General features: G+C 54.9%; 1 protein-coding gene across 13 annotated transcripts in view; it reads right to left on the reverse strand.

Moving 5' to 3' along the window:
- ARAP1 (ArfGAP with RhoGAP domain, ankyrin repeat and PH domain 1) overlaps positions 1 to 9,689 on the reverse strand; it is a 187,946-nt gene that overhangs the window by 107,758 nt on the left and 70,499 nt on the right. For 2 of the 13 annotated variants that reach the window (XM_075061850.1, XM_075061849.1), the window contains exon 1: positions 655 to 1,574. The exons of the other annotated variants lie outside the window; for them this stretch is intronic. The gene's annotated coding sequence lies outside the window, so the exon portion shown is untranslated. Of the gene's footprint in view, positions 1 to 654; positions 1,575 to 9,689 lie in introns of those variants that run through there. 13 annotated transcript variants of the gene reach the window in all.

The raw sequence follows: 9,689 nt of genomic DNA on the forward strand, positions 1-9,689 counted from the left end.
AACCCAGCCCAGGGCCCACCGCATCCCTAGGAGACACCCCTGTGTAATGCAATTGGTCCCGCTTGACGGGACAGGATTGCAGGTGCTGAGCACCCAGCCGCTCCCACCCTGACCCCTTATGGGCAGGATTTCACAAGAGCTCCATACCTCGGGTTCACGCAACATTCTGAGCTCTTAGGAAAATCTGGCCACTTGTATTTGGGGCACAAATAGGGGAAAATCTGGCCCTAGGAGTCTGTAACACACACATCCACTACAGATGAAACAAAGCCCTTCCCCCGAGCCCGAGCGCTGGGACAGACAACAGCTAACATCAAAATAAACACACAAATACCACATGCCATCTAATTCCATCCAATAACCAATCAACCCCCACCGCTGGGTTTGCAGAACAGAAGAACTGACATCTGCAGCTCAGGGATTCCACAGACAGAGATGCCTGGGGGGCTGAGGACATGGGGATTTCCTCCTGCCTTGGAATCTAGCCTTGCACACCTCCTCTATTCTCCTTGTTGTGTCCCCTACCAGAGGGACTGAGGTGTAGGAGTGAGACACATGACTGGGTGCTTTGCTGATCTCCTCTGCACTGCGTGGGCTTCCACAGGGCAGTCACGAATTCCTAGACTCCTGAATAACAAGCCCTAGCCAACAAACCTTCCATGGACTTCACTGGGAGCAGGATGAGGCTCAAATGGCTTTTGCAATCCTTGTCTGGCCTGGAGGCTGTTCCCTTCCCGTTGGCTGTGGGGCCTGGTCACAGGGATGCATATGTTCCTCCCCTCCAGGCTCACTGCCCTGCCCTACATCTGGGGAAAGGAAGGAGAGTCACAAGAGAACGGTGTGGGACTGTGTTGCCAGTTGGCTTGCATGTGTGGGTTCTCTCCGTGTGCTGTCCAGCTCTGTGCAGATAGCTGGTTCGGCAGACCTCAGTGGTACTCCCCTATGCTGTCAAGTGCTGAAGGCTGCAATGTCATTGCCTCAGTCCTTGGGGCCCCAACTTTATTATTATTAACAGCAAATAAGGCAGCCTGCTCATTCACCAGACTTTGCTGTGTCTCATAAAGAATGACCACCGGCACAGTTCAGTGACAAAGGCATTCAGCCAGACTAATTGCCCTAGAATGCCAGCACCCTGGCTCCGTGGTTACAGGTGCACTAAGACATGAGTGCCCCGTGGCAAGAAGGGGCTCAGGCAGCAGCAGGAGTCTCTACTGTCCCCTCGGCCACACAGAGGGTTAAGGACAGATATTTATAGGCTGAGACAAACAACTAGAACACACAACTTACGCACCACCGTGCGTATTTCATTACACCTGTTTGTTACCTCCCCTTGTTCCTGATATCTTGGACAAAACATCCCTGTTCAGTGTTTGTCAACCATCTTATCTTGGACTAGATTGCGGTGTCCTTGCACTAGCCGAAATATATTTCGGTAAATATCTAGTGCCTAGTACGCAAGCAACAACTTTCCCAAGTTCACGTGCCAGGCAGACAGTGAACTTGTGAACATCTGTTTGATACTTGGTCTGACTTTGGTTCGCAGCCTCTGGTTCCGGCCTCAGGTCTCGCACCAGGCCCAGTACTCCAGGCTCTCTCTCTCTCTTAAGCCTGTATGTCCACACAATATGAGCACATTGGTCTAGTGCTCTCTGCATTACACACAGTCCCACTGCAGCAGCATTATTACATTCGGGTACATGACAGTGGCACTTAGAGACCCCACCTGAGATCAGCACCCCGTTGTGTGGGGCTCAGTACACACACACACACATAGCAAGAGATCCAAAGAACTCATAGTCTAAACCAGAGGTGGGCAAACTACGGCCCGTGGGCCACATCCGGCCTGTGGGACCCTCCTGGTCCGGGAGGCTCACCCCCTCCCCCACAGCCTCAGCTCACTGCACCACTGGCGCAATGCTCTGGGCGGCAGGGCTACGAGCTCTTGCCAGGCCGCTGTCTGACCCGATGCTCTGTATCGCCCAGTGGCATGGCTGGCTCCTGCTGGGCAGCATGGCTGCCTGTCCGGGTGTTCTGGGCGTCGCAGCTGTAGCACCGCCAGCCACCAGTGCTCCAGGCAGTGCCGTAAGGGGGCAGGGAGCAGGGGGGTTGCATAGAGGGCAGGGGAGTTTGGGGTGGTGATCAGAGGGTGGAGGTGTGGATAGAGGTCAGGGTGGTCAGAGGGCAGGAAACAGGGGAGTTGAATGAGGCCAGGGGTCCTGGGAGGCAGTTAGGAAGGTGGGGGAGTTGGATGGAGCAGCGGGGGGCAGTCAGGGACAGAGGTTCCCAGGGGTGGTCAGGGAGAAGGGGTGGTGGGATGAGGCAGGGGTCCCGGAGGCGCAGTCAGAAATGAGAGAAGGGATTGGATGGGGTGGTGGGGAACGATCAGGGGACAGGGAGGGGTGGATGAGGCAGGAGTCCCGGAGGGGGCCATCAGAGAGCGAGAAGCAGGTGGGGTCAGATAGGGGGTGTTTGGGGAGACACACCCTCCCTTACAGGCCCTCCATACAATTTCGGAAACCCGATGTGGCCCTCAGGCCAAAAAGTTTGCCCGCCCGTGGTCTAAACAGACAAGACAAAGGGTGGGAGAGGAAACTGAGGCACAAGGAAGGGAGATGACTGGCCCGAGGTCACTCAGCAGGCCAATGGCAGAGCTGAGAATAGACCCCAGGTCTCCTGACTCCTAGCCCAGTGTCCCTCCCTTTGCCCCACAGCTCCTAATCTTCATCTGCAGCGCCATGAACCGGCACTGTGGCCAAAATGCTCAGGACTCCTAAGGCTGAAAGACTCCGATGGGAGGCTCTGGGAACTTCCACTGCAGCAGGACTCCAGCAAGAGTGCTCTCCAGACCTTTGTCCAGTTCAGGTCAGGAGATTCCTGCCACTCCCCTAAGGGAGGCCTTGGTCCAAAGCATTCCTGAGGTTCATACAGAATTTCCTTTGCTCCTCCTATTCCTACTTTATTCCTGTCCATGTGCCTCCAAAGCACAGCTCACCACACTGTCTAAGCAATGAAGTGCAGCAGTGCCAGCTGCCATGAAGTCTGTCAAATTCCACTGCCAATGAAAAATGCCTTTACAGAGACATTCTCCCTTAGTCATCATTAGCTGAGATACAGGCTTATCGCCTCACTCCCTCTTTCATCAGAAACGAACTTCTCCACTTCCTTATCTTCTTGAGGGTGGCTGTCATTTCAACAGAAGGCCTCTATCCCCCTCATCCTGATAACAGCCTACGATCCATGCACTTCCACAAAGCCCTGACACCGGGAGAAATAAGATCCCACCAGTGGGGAATTTAAACCACACTTTCCACTTGCTCCACAGCTAGGGAGAAATCATCATTTCTATCTTTGCCTTCCTCTTCCCATGATTAGGTAAGTTCTGCTTTCTGTGTACCAGCGAGGACAGACACTCTGACCTTGGGAGAAGTCAGTAACACTGGCAAATGCCTACAGTTTTTTTACTCAATTCATATGTGATTCTCACTCAGGAGACAATGCCACGGGCGTATTGCTTGAATGACAACCGAGTAAGGACATTCACAATCCCCTCCTGGTATTGTTCTTTTTCAACTGACAACCCCAAGATTTCTTACCAGGACATACAAGTTTTGTTGCGTAATTACAGCAGTTCCTCACTGCTAATTACAGACTGTTCTTAACGAACTCAGCACCCACAGATTAGCAGAAGCGCTCAGCCCATTGAAGGCACAGTGGGTACTGGGTTTTGGAAGCACACTGGAACCTGGGATTTTGGGACAGGCTGCCCATCAGTGTCCCTATAGGTGTTGAGCGCTTGTGAAAATCTAGGGTGAAAGCCTGGGCCCACTGAATCAATGGCACAACTCACACTGACTCAGTGCAACCAGGTCTTCAGCCCTGGCCACCAGGGCCAGATCCAACACGTCCGTCGACAGACCCCCGTTCGACTCAAGAAGAGCAAGAGCAAGCGCCACAAGTAGAATGGAGCAGATCACCAGGCTGGGGCTGGGAAGGAGTTTTTACCCCGGCAAACAATGTATCCTAATGAGTGACTGTTGCTACGTTACAAGACCATAGGTGTAGGATTCACAGAGATCACCCCCTACTAGGGTGACCAGACAGCAAATGTGAAAAATCGGGATGGGAGTGGAGAGTAATAGGAGCCTATAGAAGAAAAACACCCAAAATCGGGACTGTCCCTATAAAATCAGGACATCTGCTCACCCTACCCCCCACCCTAGACTTCAATGCCACAACTTCAAGGTGCTGTCTGTACAGGTATTTTTAGAGCTCCACTGCAAGCCCCGGAAGCCGGAGTCTGACAGGCCGGGCTGGGAGGCATGCTTCTGCAGGCTGTTTGCAGACACGGCCTTAGTTTGCAAGGGACAAGCATTGTGTTTTAGTTGATGAGTTTTTAAATCTTCACTTGGCAACTTCTTCCGTAAAAGACTAGATCTAGACTTAAGAGTTTCACATACACCTGGTAAAAGCACCATGTCAAAGGCCACACACCCAATTAAAATAATATCCTTCCCACAGGTCATTGTTAATAGAGGTGGAGTTGGCTGGTGCCAAGTGGTTCCATGGTGTTTTGGCAGGAGATTAATAGGGATGAAATTCCAAACTCTGGTCTTTTAATCCAGAAATTGGTAAACTGCAATGCAGGGAATGTCATTTTTATTCAGCGTTATATTCTAAGTGGTTTAAGGAATTTTCAGACTTTTTTTTAAAATAGCCTGTCCTCTTCATAGCTGCACCTGCAGGCTGGGATCGCAGACCAACGATAAGCATTTAACTCTACTGGCTGCATTTCTAACTAGACGCTAACAGTTCTCAGACAGTTGAGATGTTGTGTCTATGCTCTGTGATTGTGTCCCTTTAAACACAGTACAGGCTGACTAGTTCTTCTGGTGCAGCTGCTCTGAAGGCCACCAAGGTCAAAGAGAGAAAAACATCACCAGCTCTGTTGTGAACTCTGCAGCCACTGCCCGGAAGGAAGGTTCAGTGGGGTAAGCCTGGGGGATGGCATAGTTGGTTAAGCATCAGGTTTAAAATACCCATGCTCTGTGGAAGCCCAGCTGAAGAGGCTGGTTGGCTCATTCCAGCCCTCCAGCTCTGGGAGGTGGCTGCAGTGAATTCCACAGAGCTTTCCACAGGTGGGGACTTTCCAACCCGAGCTTCTGGCTGTGCTGCCTGGACATGCAGGGCACCTTTCGTAAGACTAGGAGGTTGGCCCCAGCATCCTTGCATAACAAGCTGTGGCCACATACACATACAAACACCATGGTCCTGAGCTTTCCGCACTGAAAGAACCAGCCTATTCCACCGGAGCTAATGGAGTAACTCCGTGCCACTGGGGCCAACCTCCCGAAGGCAACATAAGCACAGGCACCTGGCTAGTGTCTCACTCATGGCCAAAACGCCCCTTTTCCAGCCACTGCTGAACTGTGCCTGGGCTGGGAGATGGCTGCATTCTCAGGGTGCTGTCCATACAGGGTTAGTGACGCACTCCCAGACGAAAGGTGCTCTTCTGTGGGCCAGATTCTTAGAGTGGCTTGGAGAAGAACCCAAACCTTTATCTGAACCAACCCCCCGAGGTTTGCCCATTGCTCATCTTCTCCCTGCTCCATAAACAGCGGGTTACTTCATCACTGGATCACTGCTGACTGGAGCCTAGAACCCAGGGGTGGCTCCAGGCCCCAGCACACCAAGCACGTGCTTGGGGTGGCAAGCCGCGGGGGGCTCTCTGCCGGTCGCCGCGAGGGCGGCAGGCAGGCAGCCTCGACGGCTTGGCTGCGGAGGGTCCGCTGGTCCTGTGGCTTCAGGAGACCTCCCGCACCTGCAGAAGGTCCCCCGAAGCCACAGGACCAGCGGACCCTCCGCAGGCAAGCCGCCAAAGGCAGCCTGCCTGCCGTGCTTGGGGCAGCAAAATGCCTAGACCCTCCCCTGCTAGAACCACCCAATCCTCAAGGTCTCCTAGGGGAAAGGGACACTTCGTTCTCAAACATTTCTCCCCTACCCTACAGACTCTTCCTCCCAACCCAGTGAGCTTTTTCCCAGTCCAGCTTCCCCAGATCCATTATTTCCCTCCTCCAACCCATAATTCTCCCTCCAGGTAGAGGCGGCACGGCCAGCCAAGCTTAGGCCAACAAGTCAGCCAGCTGTGTTCTGCACTACCTGTGGGCCCCCTCTGACCAGGTTCTAAGGATCTCGCCTTAGTCCACGTCCAACTGCCAGCAGCATTAGCAGCAGTCATTAACTCATCTCTCTCAAAAGCCTCCCTGAATCCCTCCCAGGTGCAGGCGCTGGACCTCAGCCATGCCCTGAATTTTACCGCTAGCCATCACAGGGAGTGTGAAACACTTGCAGCTGTTGAAATGCAGTCTCCTTGTTGCTGAATTGCTGAACCCCCCAGCCTTCAGCAGCTGACGGGAGCAGATGACCACAAACACGAGATAAAGCATCTTCTCTGTGGGCTGCTCAACGGCAAGCCCAAGGGGAAGGAAGGGGTCAGAACTGGGAGGTAGGTGTCTGCAAACCACAGCAGAAGGGCAAAGGTCAGCCCTGCAGGATCATGCTTTGACATCAGGGCGCCGACATTTTGGCTTCCGAAAGTTGACTTTGAAGTCTGGTTAGGTTCACAGGAGGTGAAGTGTGCTGGGAAGTGTTGGGGGGAGGGGGTTGGTATTGCTACCGGCCTCAGCTCAGCGAACTTGGGGATACACAGAGGAAGTCCTTGCTAATGGGGCATACAAGCACACAGCCAGGCACAGAGACACTTGCACACAGATGGAAGGGGGAAGGGGTGGTGCGATGTACCAAGGCACTGCAAAAAGAGAAGCAGACAGACTGGGTACTACAAGGAGATGGAGGGGGCAGATCAGGCTCCTGGGTGGGGCCTGCGCAGGCAACACAGTAAAAAACACCTGGCAGTGGCAACACCATTCCCCAGGGTACCACCACAATGCCGCCTCCTCAAAACCAGCACCCCCAGAGCCAGCGCCACAGCAACCCAGCACCCCCAGAACCAGCTCTGAGGCCTTTCAACATGCTATAAAAACTCACCGGCCCACCTGTACCACAACAGCTGTTTTCTGCATACAAAAGCCAGGGCTGATGTTAGAGCCGGGGTTCTCAAACTGGGGGTTGGGACCCCTCGGGGGGTCATAAGGTTATTACATGGGGGGTTGCAACCTGTCAGCCTCCACCCCAAACCCCGCTTTGCCTCCAGCATTTATAATGGGGTTAAATATATAAGAAGTGTTTTTAATTTGTAAGGAGGGTTGGACTCAGAGGCTTGCTGTGTGAAAGGGGTCACTACTACAAAAGTTTGAGAACCACAGCATTAGGGGGTAGCAAGCAGGGCAATTGCCTGGGGCCCCACACCACGAGCCAGGCCGCCCAGGACCCCTGATTGAGAACCACTGCTCTATGGGCAGGGGCAGGAGACCCGCCGGCTGGGCATATTGCTGCCTCTAAGGCAGGAGCAGCAGCCCCACAAGCCCGGGGACCCCATTTTACCAACCACGCCTGGAGCGGGGGATCGGGCTTTGCCCCTTTCCGCCCCGCCCCCTTGTGCTGCTCTGTCCACCAGTCACCCCACTGAGTCCAGAATGGCTATTGGTGAGCAAGACACCAGGTGACCCAAGGATCAAGCCCTAAACAAATGGTGCCAGGGCCAAATTAGTCCCTGGCACAAGTGGGTGCCACAATACTGATGGGGGGTGAATCTAAGAGGCAGCGCACAGTGCTCTCTGACTCACAGGCAGGAGGCCAAATCTACCCCTGGTACAAGTGGGCGCCACAATACTGATGGGGGGTGAATCTGAGAGGCAGCGCACAGTGCTCTCTGACCCACAGGCAGGAGGCCAAATCCAGCTCTGGTGTGACTCAGCTCACTTCAACAGACGTATGTACACCAGGGATGTACTTGGCCCACTCTTGAGGGCTAGGACCTGCCAGCTGAGAGACCTCCTTCCCCCAGGCCCAGCCACGCTGCTCTAACTGGATCCTCCTCGGCTTACAAAGAGGAGGCCGCGGGCTGGGCCTTCTCCAGGAGGGGCTCCTTGCCTTTCATCCAAAACAGCCCAAACATCCAGGGCTTCGGGGCACCGTGCAAGGATCATCTCTTCTCCCAGGGCTAGAGCCTGTTTACGCCGATCTTATACCAGTGAAGTGGGAGCTGGGGCCCAGTAAGGACTGGGCAAACGCTGAGTCGCTCAGGATCCGGACCACTCTTAGCACCCCCTCCCTTCCATTGGTTCGTTTTGCAGAGCGGAAAAGCAGGAAGTCAATAAGAATCACTTATAAGAATCACAATAAGAATCACTGAAGATGTCTGGCTCCTGCTAACACAGAGCAGGGACTGCAGCTCATCAGCTGCAGCCTGCGGGGCAATGAAGTCTGGGGAGCGAGCCACATGGACTTCCTCTCAAGGGACCACAGAGCAGAGAAAAAGTATTTGCAATCACCAGTGAAGGCCTACAAAGTGTGGGTATTGTCAGAGATGTGACTGTAGCAACTGCCCCTTCCTACCTCGGTCCCCTCTGAGCCCCCGACTCACATCTGCACAGGCGCAACTTAGTGGCCAGTCCCCTTCGCTCTGTAGAGCCGACAGAGACACGAGAAAGCAAACGAGATTCTGTTCTCCCTGGATCGGCAGCAGTGAAATCCCAAACACGGGATGTCTATTCCTGGTTGTGAGGCATGAGACAGGAATTACCCAGCTTGAGAGCCCAGGAGGCAGGATTCTGCGACACTGACAAGCTGGAAAACACATCTTCTCATGTGTAAACAGAGTGGATTTCTAGAGGCAGCACTGAGAGCGCCCATCACCCCATAGCTGCCCTTGTACGCAGCCTTGCCAAATCATCATGAACATTCACAAGCCCGGACACAAGATCTACTGGCCCATCCTCACCACGAGGGTGAAAAAAAACCGCTGGGGATGAGAGGTTCACGGTACAGGAGGGGGCTCAGGGCTGGGGCAGCGGGTTGGGGTATTGGAGGATGAGGGCTCTGGCTGCGGGTGAAGGTTCTGAGATGGGGCTGGGGGTGAGATGTTTGGGGTGTGGGGTGAGGGCTGTGGGGTGGTGCCAGGGATGGGGGGTTCACAGTGCAGGAGGGAGCTCAGGGCTGGGGCAGCAGGTTGGGTGTGGTGGGTGAGGGATCTGGATGGGGGTATGGGCTCTGGAGTGGGGCCGGAGATGAGGGGCTTGGAGCATGGGAGGGGCTGAGGCTGCAGGGTGGGGGCCAGGGATGAGGGGTTCACAGTGCAGGAGTGGGCTCAGGACTGGGGTAGCAGGTTGGGGGTGTGGGGAGTGAGGGCTCTGGCTGAGGGTGTGGGCTCTGGGGTGGGGCCAGGGATGAGGTGTTCACGGTGCCGGAGGGGGCTCAGAGCTGGGGAAAAGGGTTGGAGTGCGGGTTGGGGTTGATGGGTTTGGGGTGTGGGAAGGGCTCGGGCTGTGGGGTGGGGCCGGGGATAAGGGTTCACAGTGCAGGAGAGGGCTCAGGGCTGGGGCAGCGGGTTGGGGTGTGGGGGTTGAGGGCTCTGGCTGAGGGTGTGGGCTCTGGGGTGAGGCCGGGGATGAGGTGTTCACGGTGCAGGAGGGGGCTCAGGGCTGGGGAAAAGGGTTGGGGTGGGGGCGTGGGCTCTGGGGTGGTGCTGGAGATGAGGGGTCTATGGTGCAGGAGGGGGCTCAGGGCTGGGG

Source organism: Chelonoidis abingdonii, chromosome 1 (assembly GCF_003597395.2).
Source record: "Chelonoidis abingdonii isolate Lonesome George chromosome 1, CheloAbing_2.0, whole genome shotgun sequence".
In the NCBI taxonomy this organism is placed as follows: domain Eukaryota; kingdom Metazoa; phylum Chordata; order Testudines; family Testudinidae; genus Chelonoidis; species Chelonoidis abingdonii.